Here is a 23,844-nt window from a genome sequence, read left to right on the forward strand (position 1 = left end):
AGAGAAGATTGATTGACAAAACCAATTATTAAAATGATTATACATTATACGTCACTTGACTAATTGATTAACTGTCTCAGCTTTACTGCCATTTATTATTGTTATGTTAAATTATTTAATTAAGCTATCATTCTCCAGATTCTCCAGCGTGAAGCTTTGCTTTCATTTGCTACTTCTAAATATTTTCTTACTCTTAATAGCCCAAACTATGATTCATCAAAAATCATTTCCCTCAACACTGACAATAATTGCCAGTTATAGTTGTATTATACCTTTTTTCTCTAATGACGAAGCCCAGCACCTCCGTGATGTGCATATAATTAATCCTAACGACATACATTTTTAAACACACAGTCACGTGGGTTGTTCGTCCTTAAAAAGTATGTCCCCACAACACCATTAAATGTAAGGGTTATTACTTGGTGTGTGGTTAAGGTTTTGTGTCAGGGTTGAGATTAAGTTTACACCAGTTTTTGTTAAGGTTAGGATTTGGTCTGCAGGGAATAAATCAATGCAATCTCCTATAAAATGTGTGACTGTCGTCTGAGCATGCCATATATGTCAGTACAAGCGAGCATGCAGGTTTGTGAGGCTGCAGCAGCCATTACATGTTAATCAAGACCCTGAAAAGTAATGAGGCGGTGGACACATCCTCTTTATCATCTCCACTCTGTCTGGCTGTCACAACAGCGCTCTCAAATTCAAAGGGGCTTTATTGGCATGGGAAACATACATTTACATTGCCAAAGCAAGTGTGAAATAAAGACAAAATCGACTAAAATACAGAAATGTATGAGCCTTCATCGCTGTCTTATTTCCCAACATTCACACTTTGTTTAGAAACATGGCTGCAATAAGCTGGCGATTTTGTTGTTTGAGCAGATATTGAATACAGAAAATAGCCGGCATTGCTTCTAGTCACCACAGTGGACTTGAGTGTCCTCCATCCATCCATCCATCCATCCATCGTCTACCGCTTATCCTGTATTCAGGGTCGCGGGGGGGCTGGAGCCGATCCCAGCTGTCATTAGGCGAAGGCAGGGTACACCTGGACAGATAACCAGTCTATCAACATGTAGAGACAAACAACCATTCATACTCACATTCACACCTACGGGACATTTAGAGTCATCAATGAACCTATCCCCATCCTGCATGTCTTTGGACTGTGGGAGGAAGCCGGAGAACCCGGAGAGAACCCACGCTTACACGGGGAGAACATGCAAACTCCACACAGACTGTTAGAAATTACCAGCATTTCACAATAATTAACAGTATTATTTTACAGTAACTTGTTGTAATTTAGTTCCGCTGTAATATCCCAATGAATACCTGTAAAAACTACAGTATCTTTGGATTTTACAGCATCTAACTCTAATGTTACAGTAAAATCCTGCAATCAAAAAACCCCTGTTATATCACAACAAGATTTGTAATATCACAGCAACACAGTAAAAAAATGCAAGGATTTCACAGCATTCAACAGTGAAATACTGTATTGAACTATCCTGGGAAGTCACATGACATAACCGAACTTGGTTTGAACTGAAGACGCGGCGGTTTCCCTCTTCTCATCCCGGCTGAATGGAGAAGGTGAGCAGCATGCATAACTCTGTTTGCAGCACTTACACCCATGTTATTTAATATGATGATAATATTTACTTTCACATGAACGTTATTCGCATGACACAGTTCATATTTTGTTAGCAAGTGCCCGAAATTGTTGAACGTTATCTCACAGCATTTGCTAATAGCAGTAGTAATAATACTAGCTAGCAAACGGCTGCTAGCACGATTAGCAACGATTTGCTACGTGAGATAAGAACAATAAGACGAGAGAGAAATAAGAAGCAAAACGAACGGGAAAGGAAGTGAAGAAGTTCGTGTTTAATGTCGCTACGTGTACTTTTCAGTGTGTTATATGGTTAGACCATGTAGCCCAGGTTTGATTTGAAGCCGAACTGGTCAGTAGCGGGCCGTTGTTTCCACTCGGATGTCTTTTCGTTCCGGACTGTTACTGGTACTGTTGTCGTCATGTTCGCTCGCGGGGCTGGTCTGTTCTGGGTTAGCGTGTGCGGGGGTACATGGAAGTGTTTTGCTGCATATTAGCGTAACGTCGCCGTCACTATTCTCCTCTCATGAGTGGTCTTTCCGCACCGAGACAGTGGGTTACCCGTGTTAGCCGAAGCTAACAATACACCCGCATCCTCCAGTTCAGCTTCATATCAAACCGGGGCTACATGGCCGAACATAACGCACTGTAGAGTACACGTAGCGACATTAAGCACGAACTTTTTCACTTACTTTCGCGTTCGTTTTTGACTCCAGAGCAAAAGCGGTTTTGCCGAACGGTAGCCGATCTAAGCAGGCTAATGACTAGCTAGTCTATGGGGAATATAGCGGCTCCCTGCATCGTTAGAGATATTCCACATAGACCAGCTGCTCGCCATGCATGGATAGGCTACTATTCTGCAAAAACGCTTTTGCTCTTGGTCAAGTTTCAGCTAGGGATAATATTGCCGTACACAGGTGATGTAACTCCAAAAATGTCCATTACATTTATGTACAGATCATGTTTTTTACAACATACTCATGATCATAATCTGCATTCAAACTGAAATTCATATTGTTGGTTGCCTTTGTGTAATTTCTCCTTTTTCTTTTTTCCAGGTCATCAGATGGCCAGGCTAACCATCCTGTTCAGTGTCAGGCTATCAGGTAAATAGATCAGGTAGGTGACGAGTTAAAATGCACCACAATGTTCCACTGTAAATTGGTTGGATGTGAGCATGTGTATGAGAATGTGTATAACTTCGTTCAGCACACAAAACAGCATACTAATGCCCCCTATTATTACTAGTGTGGGGTGCCTGACTGCTACAGAAAACACACAGGACTGCAAATTCATGTTTAGGAAGCAGAGGTCCTACCTGCAGGCTGCTGGGCCTATACCACCAGCTCTACCAACCTGACCCATCAGCTCTACCAGCTGACCCATCAGCTCTACCACCTGACCCATCAGCTCTACCACCTGACCCATCAGCTCTACCACCTGACCCATCCTTGAAATGTAAAGATTTTTTATTCAAATATTTAAAATGTAAAATGAGTGATTACATTAGACGCCATTTATTACCTTGTATGATTTACTACCTCTGACCAATGAACAATATTTATCCTTTAATGTTAAATCCATGCTATTGTGTGTTACTATGTTACAGCCATGTGCCACTGCTGTGGACATCAGTACTCCAGAATGCCCCAGCACCTCCTGCTTGATCATTCAAGGTAATGTTACTTGGATCTAGTATCAACATTTCTAACTCAGTATTTTGTTTTGATTCTAGAAATCTACATCACCACAATAAATAATGATAACAAATTACATTTGTATAGCCCTTTGTATCTGAAGCAGATCTCAAAGTGCTCATAACACATGATGTTGTATCTATTCATTTTCAGGTGACATGATGAAGCCCTCTGGATGGCTGATATCCATCGAGGGACATGTCGTGATGGGCCCACACCCTTTGTTTTTACACGGAGTAGCTGCTTTCTTCAGCAGCTATTCAGTCTTCAACCTCGAGTATCCTGCTGCTGGATCGGCGACGCTGGAGTTCATTCAAAGGTATTGTATAAAGATCTCTTTTAACCTTGTAATTCACATTATAGTACAGGCTTCCAACTCAATGATTATCTTGAGTTCTAAATTGCTGACAATGGAGGTACCTGAGGCTAGCCTGGTGAGACCATCCTGATCTCGCGAACTCATCCATAAATCTATTTAAAACTGAAACTATCTTTGCTTATTAACAGGTGCTTCCTGGGCATCAATCCTGGAAGAGGCTCAAAGACCAAGAAGCGGACAACAATGAACCCTCATGCAAACGCCCTTTTGAGGAAACCTATTGACTTTGAGTGGCCATCATAGTGAGACAGGTAGTTGACTCGCAAGTTTCTGCACAATTTATCTGCATTTTAAGATTGCTTTGGAAAGTTTGACTAGGAAGTTGAATTTCTTGTATTCTTGAATTTCTTGACATTTGCTGTATGTTGAAAAATATTTATTTGTTAATAAATATGCCATTGGGCTAACATTGACTTTACCTCAGAGTTGTTTGTTCTTTTACAACAATGCATTGTAATATCACAAGACTGAAATCACAGTAAATTGCTGTGACTTAATTTACAATATATTGTTGTAATCCTTACCGTGAAAGTCATGCAAAATTTATCCAATAATTTATTGTGAATTCACAGCGTAAAATTTTGCAGTGGTAAGGAACCCGGGCCGACCCGGGAATCAAACCCGGGAATCAAACCCGGGACCCTCTCACTGTGAGGCGACAGTGCTACCCACTACACCACTTGATGCCCGAATTGATTGTCCTTGGAAATGAAATTGTCTTCCCCATGAAAAAAAACAAACACACACACACACACACACACACACACATCCTTATCCCCCTCTCCCTGTTTCTCTTTTAACCATTTGCTGACCCATGACAACATTTCCTTCCCGTCCACCATTCCTTCTCCTCCCTCTCCTCCCTCCATCTGCAATGCAGCAGCTATTCATAGACAGCAACGATCAGTGGGAGTGGGTCCTGTGGGAGCCGTCCCCATCCAGAAGCCCAGGGCACCCAGACCAGCCGGCCAGAGCCTTCCTCACCTTCCCCAGTAACCTCAGGATGACCAAGAGGATGTGCCGGAGCCACAGAGCCGAGACACAGTGTGTTCACTAACAGGATACTTGAGCAAGTATCAATGAGTCCGGACTTACTGAGGACAGTTGGAGAATTATACTGCCGGATGTGTTACTCATAAATTGGCCACGTATACCAACAGCGGGGCCAGAGACTCCTTTTATTCCATGAATAAATGATTAAACGGAGCAGATGAATACGGCTGACTTAACTTTTACTGCTTCTGCTTGCCAGATTCAGAGAAACACATGGCTTTACTTCATTTTCAAGATGCACTGACAACTAAGTGCAGGACCACCCAGTTGCTCCGTCTGAACAATACTACAAGTCAACACGCAGACGAGACGAGTGTGCAAGGAGGCAAGAAAACAAGCAGCGGTATCAATATGGCAAAGACATAACAGGTCAGAGCAGGATTTCACACATTGCAGTTTTAAATGATTTTTGTTCAAACACCGGCTGATTGAATGGATAAAACGTTATCATTTCCAACCAGAGCATGCAAAGGGAACACAACTGTAAAATAAACTAAAAGCAAACCAATGCATCGCTGCAACAGTCATGATGGAAATGCCGTGGTATTAATGGGGGGAGGCTGGGAATGGGGCTCTGAGGGGGAATGAAGCTGAGGAACGACGGGCCATTCAGCTCTGGTCTCCTTCAGTTGGATCTAATCATTGGTCACTTGGCAGGAGCCTCCTTGAGCCTCCTACGGTTATTGGCCTCCTGGCTGTGGTAGTACAAGGCTATCACTCAAAACTGTCCGGCCAGCTTTATGGCTGTGCAGCACTCAAGACACACACACACACACACACACACAAACACACACACACGCGCACAAACACAGACACACTGAGAAAATGACACCATGAAATCCCTTTCACACATTCTTCATTCACTCGATAATCATCCTGCATGCATGCACGCATACACGCGCAAACGGCAGCATGCAATCCTATTTACGCATTCTTTGTATTTTATAAGCATTCAACTACACACACACACACACACACACACACACACACACAGACACACACACACACACATACAAATACAGAGCCAAATAAAAACAGGTAGCTGTCATCTGGGGAGAGCTGTCGTAAAAATATTTTGTAGGACCAGAAAGTGAAACATTATCTGTCTGGCCCGTCTGTGATGATCAGCTCATCTCTCATGACTGATGTTCATCCTCCAATGGCTTTCTTCCAATCTCTCTCTCTCTCTCTTCATTTTCACCCTGCTCAGTTTTGAAACCTTCTCCTCCCTCCTCTCCTCCCCAACCACAATCTCCCCTTTTCTCCACAATCTCCTCCCCAACCTCAATTTCCTGCTCCCCATCCCTGCTATTATAGTGCGATGCACAAGAGAATGTGTGTGTGTGTGTGTGTGTGTGTGTGTGTGTCTCCATGTAATGGTGGGACTGTGGCAGTGATTTCCTGAGGTGGAGACCTGCAGAAAGGAGCCATTGCTCTACATAGGCTCACAGGCATACACACACCTCTCCCCCCCCCCCCCTCTCTCTCTCACACACACACACACACACACACACAAACACACACACACACACACACACAAACACACACACACACAAACACACACACACAGCTCTGAAAAAATATGAGCCATACATCCACTATACATTCTGCATGCATACACACAAACCGAGTCACCATTCGAGTCACGGCCCCTTCATCACACACACACACACACACACACACACACACACACACACACACACACAAACTGTCTGTTTCTGTTGTGTAAACGCAGTGTTGGTTGGTACTGGAGCTGCAGACGAGTCCGTCCTTGAGACTCAGAACAGGCTCAGACTGGCCAAGCAAATAATTACCTCGCCACATCGACTCGCTGGCTCCTCGGAAATTAACGAGAAACAGGGAGTGTTTGTGTGTGATTGCAATTATATGGATCTGGAGGCACAATATTATTCAAAGAGGAAATGTATTTCATACGGGCAGAGAAGACTTGCAGGGTGGAAGGAAACTGAGGTACTTGGGTTTTCAATTGTGTGTGTATGTTTCCCTGTATGTCTATCTTTGTGAGGACCAATTGGAGTTTTAGGCATAGGCCTTAAGGACAGGTCCTCACTTTGAGGGGGGGCTAATCTCCATAAACAGATTCTGCAAGCATATGTAGTATCTGCACCTGGAAAGATGTTGGTATCAGAAGCATTCTGGTTGATATTTGTAGTAGTGGAGTAGTATTGACCAATCAACATTATACCAATCACCAATAGCCGATTAGTTCAGAGATTGGGCGGGACTTCAAAGGGCAGTTTGGTTAAGACCTGGATTTAAGGTTTAGTTTAGAATTAGCTTCAGGTTCAGATTGCAGTCAGATTGCACTCATGATGGACAAGTTAGAAAAGAAGATCAGTGATATGGTCCCTTTGTATTCCATGCATTTCTCCTCCCTTGAAACCAGATGCCTGCATTACCCACAATGCTCCCTAAAGCCCAAGTTATGCTTCCGCGTCGACACAACGCAAGGGGCGCTTGCGGACCCCTTACGTCCTTGCGGACCCCCCTTACGTCCAACGCAAGGGCCTGACGTGCACCTCCCAAAAATCCTAGACGCGCGTCGAGGCGACGCAACACCAACGCAACACCAACGCAGCGGCATTGGCTGTGATTGGTCCGCTAACTTCATCCGTTGGAGACCGCTATCCGGTTTCCACTCATAAACACCGCCATTTAAACTTTTAATAGGCTACTTTTATTGTTTTCACCTCGTTTTATTGTTTGCACCTTGTCGCTTTTGCACAAAGAAATAAAACACCAAGTTCTGAAAAATTGTGGACGTTTAAAGCCGGAAAGTAAACAAATACGCTATAACGAGGCTAACGACGATATACGTCAACAGTCTCGGTCGGTCGGTCAGTCTTTACAAAAAAACATAGCGCCCTTTACCGGTGTGGCATTGAATTGCATTTCGACACGTAAACCCAACGCAGAACCATCACGGTCTCCAAGCAACTGCGTGGCCGTTGAGTGGCCGTTGCGTGATCACTACGCGGAAGCATAATCAGGGCTTAACTGTGGACAGTTTGTTTGCAGACATGGGAGTGTTAAGGTGGTAGCAGCTAACGTAGCCTCAAGCCACCAGCCTCAGGTGGAGACAAGGAGAGAGTGAAAGCACTTCTTTCTAACTCCCCAGCCCCAGATATTCTTTCCATTTTCAAACTTTGAATCTTCAGACCAAACCAACACTTATGTGACATCACTTAAGGCAATCAAGCAGAATTTGTGCAGCTCTCTTTGGGGCCACAACATATTTAATACAACTTTTTTAACTCTTAGGCCTACATAGTACTCCCAAAGACCCGCGAACAGACTTTGGTGTGTAAACTAAATAAGGTTCCCCTTTAATTAAGGTTGGGGTTAGGGGCTAGGGAATGCATTATGTTAATGAGGGTCCTCACAAGTACAGAAGTACTGCTTGTGTGTGAGTGCATCTAATGTGGATAAGATGCAGACCCCCTCCAGCTGGTAATTTCCCTCTTATCCTCCATCACATCAGTCAATAGCAGAACCGCAGATCAAGGACGCCATTTCCCTGTGGTCTCTGTGTGTGTGTGTGTGTGTGTGTGTGGTTACATCTATGTGCCCTCCAGGGTGTGCTCTATCCAACTCTTTGTAGGGTCATGCAGATGATGTGCAGCTAGCCTGAAGAGAAGAGAGTGTAATTAAAAACATGCTCACCAGGACAGATTCTTTTTTTGAATGGTTAGGAGGTGAAAAGTATAAATGTGTTGTTCTGTACGAGAAGAGGAGGGAATCGTTTGGCCAGAGAAGATGATACATGCCCCTAATTGTAACGTATTGTATATCGTGCATGTATACTCAGACTTTCGACAATCGATTGTTTTACTGTGAAGTGTGTCCGACGACAACCGAGAGGGCGTCTGATGACTAGTGATGAAACGATATAGGATTTTTTCACAGATTGTGCTAAAAGAACACTGGCAGGAAGTTGATGGTGATGTTCCATTATCGGGATAATTGTGAATATTGTCATATGAGTGACAGAAAGCTGTCTGGCTCGCTATCATAGAAGGGAATATAGAGCATGATTTTTTTTTAAAAGTCTACAAAAGTATCAGACAGAACAGACTCACACAACGTTATTTTAAAAATATGGATCCATTATGTTTTATTTGTTCTTTATGATCGTCACAAAAACAAAGTGTCTTCTGTGACGCAATAAAATGGGTTTCTTGTGAGGTGAAGTGATTCTGGTATGTTTTGCTGCCATTTTAAAGCGTGTTTTGAAGATTATCGGGATAATGAATCGTAATTATTTTGCGAGGATAATCGTGAAATGAAATGTTCATATCATCCCTACCTACTCATGACGTCCCGATAGCATGTTTGATTTTTTTCCGTTCTGTCACTTTGACCAATAGGAGCGCACAACGGTAAACATTGGCAAAGGGAAAAAGGAACAATATGAAATGGAGGAAACATTTATGTGACTATGGCAACAACAGCCCTGCCTCTTTGTTGTTTCCTTGAGGGACTATCACAACTGAGTGAAGAAAGAAAAAAGCTGGTGAGGAACATCAGAGGGACTGCAGCAACCCGGTGAGTGGGGATGACATCACACATGTGGTTATCTTTGACATACAATCAACATAGCAGGACGATGGGAGGAGCAATCATCCTGTCTGAGTTTACATCCAGGACGGTCTTGATTCTCGCCTCTCACTGTGGAGTTGGAAGATTTCAGACAGGTGGCGCGACATCTGTTCTCCAACATCCAGATCCAGCAGAATGTGCTAAGTGAAAGGGATTACAAAACAGTGAGCTGAGAGCCAAAGTGGTTTGGGCTCAACGCACACAGCCCCCATATCATTATTTTACAGGGCTGCACAGTGGAGCCTTCTGTGGGGAGTTTGCATGCTCTCCCCGTCTTGGCGGACTTGGCAGAGTCAGTTTCCACTCGTTAGTGTCTTTGTCAAATAACTTAATAACTTGAGTAAAGATGTGACTTATAACACAGGTGGGTTTGAGTAAAGACTAATAACACAGGTGGGTTTGAGTAAAGACTAATAACACAGGCGGGTCTACATTGGAGTTAGATGAACGCGCGGTGCATCCCTATCAGTGGCCGAGGGGCGCTGACCTGTAAGTCACTAGTCCATGATTTTGTAAATGTATTCCCCTTTAATACTTGTGTGCTTGTTTCCTTCTCCTCTATGCTGACATAAATAAATCATTAATATGTGCACACATTGGGATCTGCATTCAATGAGTGTCATTCAGTTCCAGACGAATTATGCTGTCCCAGTTTCCAGAGAAGTAACTCATAAGAGAGATGAAAGAATGAAAGAAACTCGACTTTTAGATTCCTCTCTTTGCTGCTCCTCCCCCACCACTCCCTTTATCTATGTTTCCATCACATTCAAGTATCGTCAGATTATCCATTTCTTTAATGCCTCTTTCTTTCTTTTGATAACATCGTGTAATAACCTCCTCTCACCGTCCACCAATGTCCTCCTCCACTTCTCTCCCATCCATTACCCTTGTTCTCCCATTTCTTTTGCTATCCTTCCCCTTCAAGAGACGTAACGTCTGTGTGAAAAATACCTGCGTTAATTAGGCATGTCTTAAGTGTGTGACTCGTTTCTGAGCATGGATACAGTAGATTGAGTGGGAGGAAAAGCAAGAAAGACAGACAGAGAACGAAGCAGAGAGAAGAGAAATTAAAAAGGATGTAAACTGCCCACAGTTACATCCAGGCTTTGCTCCGACACAGGGAGGCACATTCCCCCCATGTCCATCAGACGTTATATCCTTTATAAACCTTTCTGCTCTGCTCTCTTCTTTCTTGCTCTTTCTGCACTGAGACTTTGACACACTTTTACTGCCATGTTTTATTCAACACAAATGCAGAGAGGAAAAAGATGTTATTGAGTGTGTGGGTGTGCGTCGTTAAAAAGATGTGTGCTGTATGGAAAGCATTTTGCTACGAGGTCTGGGAGGCAGAGAAAATACACACACATACACACACACACACACACACACACACACACACACACAGCTTTAGACTGCCCAAGTGTGAACCAAACTGCCCAATTACTTTGATCCATGCCTGTTGCTGTGGGAAGAGAAAATAGTTTCTCCCTTTTTGCCTTAAAGCATCACCTGGGTAAACACAAACACACACACACACACACATACACACAAACACACACACACACAAACAAACACACACACACACACACACACACGCACACACAGAAATACAATGTAATAACTATGGAGTGGCTTGCTAGCTCTGGTTTCTCTAATTGTTCGAGAAGAGAAAAGCCGGGAGGGTGAACGGAGGATGCAAACTGCCAAATGTAAACACAATTGTCAAGGTGGGCATCTGTTAAGCAACCCCAGGGCATGAAGAGGAGGAGGGTGATGATGATGAAGGCACAGTCACAGCTGAAAAGCTTCTGGCTTGGGTCCAGTCTAATCAAACTCCCGTCTGACCAGCTCCCCCCCGATCACGCACCCACATATACATTGTTTGGGAGCAGGTATTGATCTGTCGGGGCCCGACGTTTGGCCTTGGTGTGCACACCTGTTCAACTCTGACATTTCATTCTGCTACCGCTGCTGCTGCTGCTGCTGCTGCTGCAGGACAAACAGAAGTTTATGAGCAGATGTTATGAGATTATATGACCCCTGACAAATCACACTGCACCCGCCAGCAGAGGCGACGGTGGCAAATAGAACAATGGCTGGCCGAGTCCATCCAACAATATCCACGCAGCATGAAACAACATGCTGGACCGGTTATTCCTAATGATCCCCGGAATACAAAGCTTGAATTTGGATGTTTTCACAGCTAAAGAAGATAACATCACATATATTTTAACTTTTTAGAAATACAAACTAGTATTTGTTTCTAAAGCATTGCATTGCAAAGATGATGAAGCCAGATTGTGGAATAGTCATGTTCTTCATATCTTTTTTTAAAATCACAATATCCATATTTTACAGGACAACTGCATGATGCCCCCGATGTGTTCTTGGCGAAACGAGTCCAATCTCTTTCTGACTGGTTTATCTCCACCGCCTCCCTGTCTGCTCTTGGATGCTGGGCAGGAAGCGTAAAGCGGCTTTATCAGAGTGTTTTCCGCTGAGCTGCCTGGTCGGTGAGCGTGCTCCAAACCCCGCTGCCTGTCCTTTAACCAAAACAATGATGATTCAAATGTGAAATGAAAAGCATTTCCTGGAGAAGAGAAATATGGAGCAGCAGTGTAGCATTATGCTAAGTAGATGCTGGTAGATTCAAAATAGCAAAAGATTAGAAAGAAATCACCAACTCACTTATTTTCAGTTGTTTGAATTTCTCACTGCAACAATCCAACAATCACAGAGATAACATCTGTGTGTGCAAAATGATACGATCAGTCATCTTTCTGTGTGTGTGTGTGTGTGTGTGTGTGTGCATGCGTGTACATATGCACGGGTCGGGATGTTTGCCGCTGCTAAAATTGCTGAGGCATGAAGTTTGCAGCTGCACACAACAGGAGATAATACACATCGTGAATTATTGATGGACGTGAACACAACCCTTTTCATTCTCTTTCCCTGACAGTAAGCGTCTCTCCTCCTCCCCCTCTCTTCCTTTCTCTCCGCCCTTAACCATTTGGCAGTTTAACAGCTCTCTAATGACAGCGGCACTCAACTGGTCTCTCCCTGGTTTAGTTCACAAGCCAATAGACCTGCTGTAAACACACACCAGTAAACAGTCTCGATTCTTAGGTATAAAGCAGGTGTGCTTGCTCTTGCATGATGCACTCTCTTTGCAGGGCAGGTGGCAGGTGGAGGAGAGCAAAGTGCTTGCTGTGCAATTCATCAGCACTCTCCCTCTGTCACTCCTCCCTCTCTCTCTCTCTCTCTCTCTCTCTCTCTCTCTCTCTCTCTCATGCTTCATAGCTCTTTTTCCTACTGACATTTGTCCTCCTTTTCTGTCCATCTACACAAACCACATTTGTCTCTGTGTTATTTTCCCTTTGCGCCCCCCAATACGCTGCAGTGCCTTCTCATCCAGTTCACATTCCTAAATGGGCTGAGTGTTGAGGGAGGTGAGGAAGTATAAAACACAAGGGAGAGAGAGAGAGAGAGAGAGAAAGAGAGAGAGAGAGAGAGAGAGAGAGAGAGAGAGAGAGAGCATTTACGGACAAATAAAGAGAGGGCCTCAATAATTGACTCTGCCCTGCTGCCACAAGCCAATCACAGCCCATCGCTCCCATGGAAACATGTGAGAGAGAGAGAGGGAGAGACAGAGTTGGTCAAGTCAGTCCTGTGATATTGTGATATTTCAGTTGATGCTGAGATGACTGAGGCATCCTGTAACGTAGAAATGAATCATCCTGAACATCTCACGGCTTTTCTATGTATTTACATTCATTACCCGAGGCAAGCATTATGTAAACAAAACAAGCAGAAGCTCTTGTTACAACGCACACAGAGGGACCGGGACTTCATTCTCTGCTCAGGTAGACATTCCTACACACACACACACACACACACACACACACACACACACACACACACACACACACACACACACACACACACACACACACACACAGTGTATTCTCTGGTCCGCTCTGCTCCGGGTGTGAAAGGAATAGATAGTGCCTGAGAGGCATTTTTAGTCATTGGATGAGGCAGCACTCTATCCAGCAGCTCTCTGATTGGTCGGCCAGAGGAAGGTCACCTAATCCCTCACCAATCATTGATCCATAAGCGTATAGAATAGGGGGAGTGAGAAGGAACTGAACGGGGATACACACAGAGAGAAATTGAATGAGAGGTGAAAGAGGAAAATGAAAAGGTGATCAATGAATATGATGACAATGATCAAAGACGTAGCTCAATTCCTGCTGCTCGTGTACCTAAATGTCAACCCGAACTCAAACCAATCATGACCCACAGGTCACAATCTTATCTTAAGTAATTAGTCAGCCAGTCGACACTCGATCAATAATGGATCAATTCCTCATTCAGTGTTAGCGTCTGAAAGTGATGCCTCAGTGTTTTATTTTCCGAAGAAGGAAAAGGAGAAAGATGGAGGAGAGAAGCCAGTATGAGGCGGCCCTCCCATTCACACCTTCGGCTTCAGAAATGAGAGCACCACAACATAAAATACATCTATAAAGCCATTATTTAAAACAAACAAAACTGTCTCTGAAAAGCTTTAATTTATTTCCAATTCAAAGAGCAAAGGCTTGCTTAACATTTTTTTTTTTTTTTTTGCGCAATGACATCCTTCATACGGAAAATCTCAGTAGAGCACAAATGACTTAAGACAGGAAATCACTGACTGGAACCGAAGTAGACGATTGGCAGACTGAGAGAAAAGAAGCACCACCAGACAATCTTGTATTTTCCAATCTGGGTCTTAGTATCCATCTTGACGAATGGGTTATGCTTATTTCCTATTCCACAGCTACGTTGTGAGGACTTGCAAAAAAGTATATCCTGAAGCTTTCCAAATAAATCATAATTTTACATAAATCGTTTCAAGCGCTCTTCTCCAGCAACGACTGAAAATACACAAAGAAATGAGGCTCCCTGAATGACCTATTATAGCAGCTTACTGTATATGGATCTACCAAACAGCCTGTTAATCCATACACACTTTGTTTATGTGTGTGAGGCTGTGTGTCGATGTTGGTGTAGCACGTGCTCAGAAGAAACATAGAGATTAGGTTTGTTTATGTTATTGCCCTCTAAGGAAATTTAAAAAAACAGCAATGGCCGATTAATCACGGCTATTAGCAGAATGAGTCATTTCACTTTAATGGCTGACTGCATACAGAGTATACAGATGAAGAAATATCGAAACATTCTAAACAGGATGAAAGCAGGCAGAACTTCTGGTTCTGAGGAGTGAAGCCAAAGCTGAAGTTCCTTAACTTTGCATTGTCTATACTGGCCATAGGGGGGCGACTCTTCCGCTTGCAAAAAGAAGTTTGAGTGTGTGGAGGTTTATGATAAAATGACCAGCAGGTGTGATTGACAGGTCGCCACCATGGTCTCACTACCGCAACTAGCATCGGAACATCGCTACCGTCGCTACTGTCGCTACCGTCCCTACCGCCGCTATCGTCCCTACTGCTGCTGCTGTCGCTACCGTCGCTACCGTTGGCTGCTCGGGCTGCTGCTCTGTCGTTTGTGTTCAGATCGGTCTGTCGCTCCTCTGCGATCCAAATATGGTCACTTCCTCAATGGTTGGAAAAAAATGGAACGCTGCCGATGGTCAAAATGTCGAACTCGAGGCTTCAAAAGCGTAGTCCACACCAATGGGTGATGTCACAATGACTACGTTGTTCTATAAACAGTCTATGGATGAAAGTCAAAGAACTTTCATCCGCCATTCTGCAAGACAACATAGCACACATTTAATACTTAGGTTTAGTTGGGGATCTTTTGGAGGCTTTCACTGCCCTAAAATACTAATAAGTTTAAGAATTCAAATGTTCCACTAATTCTTACATGTAGTTTGAAATAATTATTCTGCTTTCTAAAGGTCACATTCACTTATAACCTTGAAAACTAAACTTCAAACATCCAAAAGCAAGTTAGTGGCTACGTGCAGGAAAGAAAGAGTAGAAGATTAAGAGGTCGTGTTTACTGAGCAGGAGAGGAGGAGGTAGGAGACCTTGTACGGTAATTACTGGAGGATGAGGGAGCATTTAGAGGCCGCTGACGCTGCAGCTTATCAACTCATAACTGGCCCTCCGTACTTCATATTTTAACACCAGGGAGCTTTTAGCATGCATCTGGTTTATGGAGAGAGTGAGAGAACGGATGAAATCATCAGCTGATAGAAGAGTGTTTGGGGTGTGTGTGTGTGTGTGTGTGTGTGTGTGTGTGTGTGTGTGTGTGTGAGAGAGTGTGTGCTTCTGAAGAGAGATCGGTGATAAAATGTTAATGAAACCATAATGACTTGATTGTTCTCGCTGATGTATGATTCTAATTATCCACAACAGATTACAGTTAACAATATGGAGTTAGCCTGCATCCTATGAATGATAGAATATTGATTTGATCAGAAGCACAAAACAAGAGTTTCATAGAAAATGCAAGAAAAGCCAATATTACTATCTAGTCAACTCTACCAGCTGGCATTCTCCCAAAAACACATCTGCGAGCTCCTTTTCTAGCAAACTCATGAATAACATTACCCTGAAATAAAATTCCCCAAACAACGTTTGCTCTCGTGCATGAGAAGCTGGGTTTGTGTGTGCATCTCTCAATTATACCGGTACGATAGAAGGCTCCTTTTAGTCTCATTGTACAAGCTGCTGTGCATGCCAAGAATAGCAAGATCTAGAAACACCGCACGACTTACAAACCCGGTGGAGAAAGAGGTAGAAAAGTTGTGTTCATCTTTTATCACGCTGTTATTGGATACATGCTTATTTGTCTACAAATAGTAGGATAATCACAGCAAACATGACAAACCTGACACTGAAGATTAGATTATGTTCTCCCTCTTCAACCACTAGCTCAGACTCATAATAACGTTTAAAAATGACAGCTGCTCAGTCCAGTGGGAGTCTGTAACTGTGTGAGTATCTTGCTTGTGCTCAGAAGAAGAGAACTCTCAGTGAAACAAAACACCCTGAATAAATAAAGGTGAAATAAGTGGTTGTACGTCTTTCGTCTCATTATCTTGATTCTCTGAATCTCTGTTGGAGCCGATGAATCATGGCAACAGAAGGATGAGGGCTCAAATCACAGGCAAATACACAGCAGGCGAGCAGGTACGATGAAGGCAAGGCAAGGCAAGGCAACTTTATTTGTATAGCACATTTCATACACAAGGCAGACTCAAAGTGCTTCACATCATAAAACAAAGTGAGAAGAAAAAAGAAAAAGAAAAAAAAAAAATAGAAGAATTAAAAGAAAATAATAACATTTTTAAAAATGCATTACAGAAAGAAAATAGAATAAAAACACATTTGCAATAATTAAAAACAGTGCAGACATTAAAAGATTTAGCAGAAAGCTATGGTGAACATAAAAGTTTTCAGTCTAGTTTTAAAAGTGGTCAGAGTTGGGGCAAGTCTTACATCTTCAGGAAGTTTATTCCAGCCATTTGTTGCATAGTGACTAAATGATGCTCTCCCGTGATTGTTGTTTACTCTGGGAATCACTAACAGATTGGTCTCAGAAGATCTTAGTGGTCTAGAAGTCTTATGTAGTGGGAGCATATCAGTGATATACTTCGGCCCTAGACCATGTAGTGATTTATATGTGAGCAGGAGGATTTTGAAATCAATCCTCTGACATACAGGGAGCCAATGTAAGGATTTAAGAATTGGTGTAATGTGCTCACATTTTTTGGTCTTTGTAAGAACTCTAGCAGCAGTGTTCTGAACAAGCTGTAGCTGCCTGATAGTTTTTTTCGGAAGACCTGCAAGGAGACCATTACAGTAGTCTAGCCTACTAGTAATAAAGGCATGTACAAGTTTTTCTAAGTCTTGAGCTGACATGAGCCCTCGAAGTCTTGCTACATTTTTTAGGTGATAGTAGGCTGATTTTGTTACTGATTTAACGTGACTGTCGAAATGTAAATCAGAATCCATAATAACCCCAAGATTTCTGGCTTTGTTTGAGGTTTTCAGGGACAGAGAGTGAAGGTGTTGAATTACTTTAAACCTTTCTTTTTTAGCACCAAAAACAATTATCTCAGTTTTGTCCTCATTTAGTTGTAGGAAGTTTTGGCACATCCAGTCTTTGACTTGCTCAATGCACTGGCATAGAAGATCTATGGGGCGATAGTCGTTTGGTGATAGTGCTACATAGATTTGGGTGTCATCGGCATAGCAATGGTGGTCAATGTTATTATTTTGCATGATTTGTCCTAGTGGGAGCATGTAGATGTTGAATAAAGTTGGCCCCAAGATTGAACCTTGGGGGACTCCACACGTTACATTGGTAGGTTCTGATACAAAGTCGCCAATGGAAACAAAATAGTTCCTATCTTGTAGATATGACTTGAACCAGTTTAAGACTGTGCCTGAGAGCCCCACCCAGTTTTCCAACCTGTCCAAGAGTATTGAGTGGTCGACAGTGTCAAATGCAGCACTGAGGTCTAATAGCATTAATATTGAAGTTTGGCCAGAGTCTGTGTTAAGACGGATGTCATTTACAACTTTAATAAGGGCCGTCTCGGTGCTATGAAAAGGTCGAAATCCTGACTGGAAGTTGTTGTGGCAGCCAGTTGAAGCCAGGAAGTGATTTAGTTGTTGGAGGACAACTTTCTCAATTATTTTACTTATGAAGGGTATTTGAAATTGGTCTGTAGTTGTTGATAATAGAGGCATCTAGGCTCCGCTTTTTTAGAAGAGGTTTAATGACTGCAGTTTTGAAGGCCTTTGGGAAATTGCCTGATTGAATGGAGTTATTAACTATTTGCAATACGTCTATTGATAGGCAGTCAAAAACATTCTTAAAAAAGTTGGTAGGTAAAGCATCAAGGCAGCAGGTGGATGAAGAGACATTTACTTAAGGCAAAGGTCAGAAACAGCAGTCCTAACAGTCAGACGAATCCACGAGGACACGGCTGGAGAGCAGGTTGGGAATGATAATCACTACTGTCTGTAGTTCTACTGCTGTATGTACCACTGCATGCAGTATGTATTTAATTGGGATGCACTACTTCATAACCAGGCGGCAACCTTCAGGTCTGAAAAGTGAAGCCAGTGTGGAAGTCTATGAGAAGATGACTTCTCACTTGATTTAGGATCTCCACGGACGCATTAGGCTGAAAGTCACCAGTTAACACGGTCACTTGTTAACCTGAAACACCCGTTGCTCTGAAGCGGTCGTGATCCTGTCTGAATTTTGTTGCTGGCAACAACTGTAATTCAATAATGAAATCTTGCTAACTTGACTGGATGGCTGTAAAAGGGTCTATGCACAGATGATGTCAGAATAGCCAGAAAAGCATGCTGCCAAATTCAACCGGATACAGTAGGACATCCTATTACTGGCATACTACATTTGACCCATATGTATTGGGACATACTAATTATTTTCCTGGAATACTTAATACCAACGGTAAAATGGATACTGGGTACATCAGCAGCTCTGTCTCTTTAAAGCATTATTCATTATTTTTCGTTCCACTAGGAGGCAGCGTAACAAGCTGTAAACACAACACTGATACAGTTGTTGTGGCGAACGTACCGAACTGTTTATCCATTCAGCAACATTAGTGTCTGAGGGAAATGTAAGTCTCTCTTATACTAGCGGCCATCTTTGCCTATCGGTGGTTTGGTGCTGGCCAGGCGTGTACAGCAGTGTCAAACCAAAACAATGAGCTGAAAGACACTAAAACACTATAAAGCTGACGGGAACTGCAGAGTTGTGGCGGTGCAGTAACTCGGTGGGTTTGTCGTCATGAGCAACAACTTTCACGTTATAAATAAAACATTGATACATTTTAATGTAAAATGTCAAAAACCATAAATGCAGAATCAATGCAGAAACAACAAATTTGGCTCTGAATGCTTGAGACTTTTGTTAATAAAGGCTTGATTCTTTCTCAACAAATTAAAACAGAAATATTACTCCGAAGACCTTTTGATGATTGTTTCGATGAGGGATTGATTGTCTGTTCGAACCAACTGGTGAGGATATATAATGCATTTTATTGAGCTTGTTATGCTTGTGTGTCTTTATTGTGTTCTTATTGTTTTTATGATGCATTTTTATTGCAACCCTGCCTGCAAGCCTGCTTTCCTTTTCAGGACAATAAAAGTTGATGGTGTGAGTTGCGACCAATAAAGCACTCTAAAGCGTAAAGTGTTTATGTTAAGTTACAATCAGCATGAACAGGATTTTAAAGGCCACACACAGAAAGTGATTTTCACTTCAATTTCATTATATAGTCTACGCTACTGAAAGTCTACGTTAGAAGACAGCAAGCAGAAGCCGAACCACTGATTTGTTCAGTTGGCAGGCTTTAAAAAAAAATTGGAGCACATTGATTTTTCGTCATGTTAAAAAGCTTTTATTGACATGCCATTTTCTCACCAGAAAAGGTTACAGCAGAGGAGAGAAGAGCAGGAGGGAGAAGGTGAAACATGAAGGGATACAAAAGAGATGCAGTACCATGATGGCTCTGTGCTGCCAGGAAATTCACCCCACTTTAGCCCACTTTACCATCCTTTGAAGTACTACCTCTCCCAATGCACACACACACACACACACACACACACACACACACACACACACACACACACACACACACACACACACACACCCACACAAGCACACACACACACACACACACACACACACGCGCGCACACGCACACGCACGCACGCACACACACACACACACACATGCGCGCGCACACGCACACGCACGCACGCACACGCACACACACATGGTATGGGAGGCCCCTCTGAATTTCTTTTAGTGGACAAAACACTGAGGGAGGCTGTGACATACTGTATTCACAGCACATACTTCCAATTGAAATCAGACAGACAGACAGACAGACAGACAGACAGATTAGAGCTATGACGGGGACGAGTCTGGAAACCTTCATTACCGTTAAAGGTTCGCTCATAACGATAATCTCTTTGTGAGACATCATAATTTCTCCATAAAGAGCCATAAAGCTTCACAGTGGCTTCGTCTCTGGAGAGCCAGATGACGCCTTACTGCTGATACAGCACTAAATCACAATTCTCGCCCTCCTCCTCCTCCTCCTCCTCCTCCTCCTCTTCCTCCACCCTGTTTTTAATGTGAAAAACATGCTCCCTACTGTTACCTCATTTCCCGCTATTCCTTCCCTATTTGTCTCTCCTCCAACTTTTGCCATCAGTTAGAAATACTTTCGACACAGTCAATGCACTGTTAATGAGTACACCATTAGCTCCATTTAAACATGCTTATTTAAATACAAACGGCTCAGAAAGGAGAACATTAGTAAGTCATAGCAATAACTGAACATTTTGCTATTTAGGTAGTTACAAAGCAACATTATCATTCATTTGGAGTCATGTCTCTAACTCTCTTAACTCTCCTGAGCTTCTTTTTTGGTCTCTACCAACTCTAGAGGGAAATATCTGGCTCTTCAGCTGCTCAAAGCTCTGCTATACATAGCCGATTTAAGTATTCCAAATTATTCTATTATACTATTATATGTGTTCTGAGGGAGGAGGACTCAAACACAGTCGAATACACAGCAGGCAAGCAGGTACGATGAAGAAACATTTACCTAAGGAAAAGGTCAGAAACACCCCTACAGGTTGGCATCACAGATGCAGTCCCAACAGTCCAACAAATCCAAGAGGACACGGCTGGAGATCAGGTCAGTAATGACAATTAGTGCGTTACAAATCAAATTCTTCGCTTTTAGTATACTGCAGCTGACACTCTCATGCATGCATCATATCCAGGCGGCAACCACCAGGTCTGAAGCAAATGCATCTATGAGAAAATAACCCTACTTCTCACTTGATTTATTAACCCAGTAAACATTGTCAACATGCGTTTATGGTCTCAGTGGCTAATGTCAAGACTTCTTCAATACAGCATGATGTTCATTTAGGAAATTATGGTCCACAAACTACCATAGGGTGATGTCACAGTGACTATTTCCACTTCTTATATACAGTACAGTCTATGGTCATAACATTGCACCCTGAACTTTGACCCTCTGGCGCATGGTTCACAATAGCCAGAAATGCAACCTGGTCTTTTTGACGTATTGCATTTGAAATGTATTGGGACATAGTAATTCTGCTATCTCTCTCTTTTAGCTCTGTGTTTGGTCTCTACCAACTCTTGTTTGAAATATCTGGCTCTTTAGCTGCTCCATTAATTATAGCCGCTAAATGTGTTTTCTGTCTTCTTGTACATTTCTGTCATGTTAAATCTAAAGTGAAGGCCTAATAAATATGCAAACATGGTTGCCAATCAAGTTGGAAATAGTCTTTAGTGAAATCCAACCCATTAAAACATTTTATGTGACATTAGGTTTACCAATAACCTAATATTTGTGTATTCTGTGTTCTGGCTCAAAATCCTATGCCAGCAATCACCGCATCAAGCTCAGATTCTCATTCCACCTGAGACTACAGGCAGGTTTTTTGACTTCAACCCAATAGTATACAACCATATTTCCCGATAACACATAAGCCAGCTCCATTTGCCGAAGAGGCTGAAAGAGGTGGGATGAGGTTGAAGATCAGAAGCTCTGAGAGTCAGTAAGTGGATCTCTGAGGTTGTATTTCGTTGCATATAATGTTCTCAAATGCCAAAAGTTGCCGGAGGAGAGACACTCTGCAGACGTGAGATGAGAATTTGACACAGTTAATATATGAAGATGTAGGCAGAAGGGGATCGGGATTTATACTTTCCTCGTCTCATTAGCATTCATTCTGCTGTATGACTGATGCAACATCTAAAATGCAATGTGAGTGGAACAAGTTTAAATCACATTAGATGACTTTATTATTTCCCCAGAAGGAAAACTAGGTTGTTTGGCCCACGCACAATGAGAAATAACAAGAGAGCCAATCAGACAGGTAAACGCAGACAACGTATGAGACATGCAGCCAAAAAGCATTACTAAGACACGAACAAAGAGCATATTACATGGCCCTGAACACGCATAGCCACTATGTTAAAACAATGTTTTTAATACAATTCATCGCTAAATCAGTAATAAGCAAACTACAAATGATTAAACTGGCACCAGAAAATACATATGAAAGGAAACTTTAAAAGTAACGTAAAGGTGCACAACACAAGTTGCATTGTATGCATTTTTATTGCCTCTCAAGGGCCTGCGGCTAGTAGCTAACAGTGTTAACGGCTACGTAAACAAAGCTTGCATATCAACACACACAGAGGGAGAGTGACTTCATTCACCACACAGATAGTTATTTGCTGCTATATTTAAGCTCTGAATGTCGTTTATTGCTCCTTTAAATGTGTTGAGCTCTGAGTCAGTTACAACAAACAATTGCTGTACTTTAAACCACTGAAGCTGTTGATGCTTTAGCCTATCTGAGAACATCGTTGTGTCCCTTTAAAGCAGAATCCAGGGCTTAAAATCCCACGTCAGCAGGGACACGATGAGAAGGATCAAATGTACAACCTAATGCCTGAAATACAACCACAACCTGCGTTGAGGAGCAAAGCCGCTTGTTAAATATTCTCTCGTGTACCTAAATCCCTAATCTCATCATGCTGTTACATACAATCTCTAAACTCTGCATCAGATTCTGCAGTAATGCAGAGCTCCAAAAATAGCCCACATGGGCTCCAGTATCTCTCAAGTGATTTCAGTCCGAGGTGACCGAAAAGATTTATGGTTAATGTTCACGATTTTCAGCAAATGCCAGAAGAAAAGTTAATGTGCTGAGAAGGACGCCCATCTTCTGTGTGTCTCGTACAAACACACACACTTCCATCCAGTCAGCATATGTACTGCACTGTTGTCTTCTTTATTAGAGCTTCTCACAGCAGCATTTCATGTGGACTGTTAGTTTTAGAGAACAAATTACTACTGAAGAAGTCACTTGTTTGATTGAGTCAAATTATTTGGATTTTCTGTTGTGTGCCACAACTCCAATTGGATGTTTGTAATGAATAAGTCCAAAGTTCTGCCAGGGATCTCTGGAGGATGCAGAGTTAATTAAAATAGTTTGTTGGTCCAAATGATGAACCCGATGACAGATTTGCTTTTTCGTTTTTCATTGCGAGTCATTCTTGCAGAGGAACTAAAATTGTAAGGTTCTGACGATGGTGCCATAGTAGAGATCATTTGGCCCATAGGGCTACCAAAACATTAGGATTCATCACCAGGGGTCATAGATATCTCTAAAAAAACAGATACCACTCTTATTTCTGTCCATTAAATACAGTATGAAGCTGGAGCCAGGAGAACGCTAGCATAGCTTAGCATAAATATTGAAAACAGCAGGAAACAGCCAGCCTACCAGAACCTAGAGCTCACTAAATTAAATGTGTTATACATTGTGGATGGGCCTAACAGGCTCTGCACAGAGCTCTTTGTGCACCATTACACATAGAGAATTTAATAGCAATCTGTCCACCACTCAAGATATCTTGTT

The 23,844-nt window shown here is 42.5% G+C and overlaps 1 protein-coding gene and 1 long non-coding RNA gene across 2 annotated transcripts in view; one reads left to right on the forward strand and one right to left on the reverse strand.

Annotated features, from left to right (window-relative positions):
• Window positions 1-23,844, reverse strand: part of klhl5 (kelch-like family member 5) — a 55,750-nt gene that overhangs the window by 29,743 nt on the left and 2,163 nt on the right. The window lies entirely within an intron of this gene.
• Window positions 1,472-4,095, forward strand: LOC311010512. Its single transcript, XR_014596806.1, has 4 exons — window positions 1,472-3,070; window positions 3,222-3,288; window positions 3,463-3,628; window positions 3,817-4,095. It is a non-coding gene; the product is annotated as an uncharacterized lncRNA (long non-coding RNA).

This window comes from Eutrigla gurnardus, assembly GCF_963514095.1.
Source record: "Eutrigla gurnardus genome assembly, chromosome: 3".
Classification (NCBI taxonomy): domain Eukaryota; kingdom Metazoa; phylum Chordata; class Actinopteri; order Perciformes; family Triglidae; genus Eutrigla; species Eutrigla gurnardus.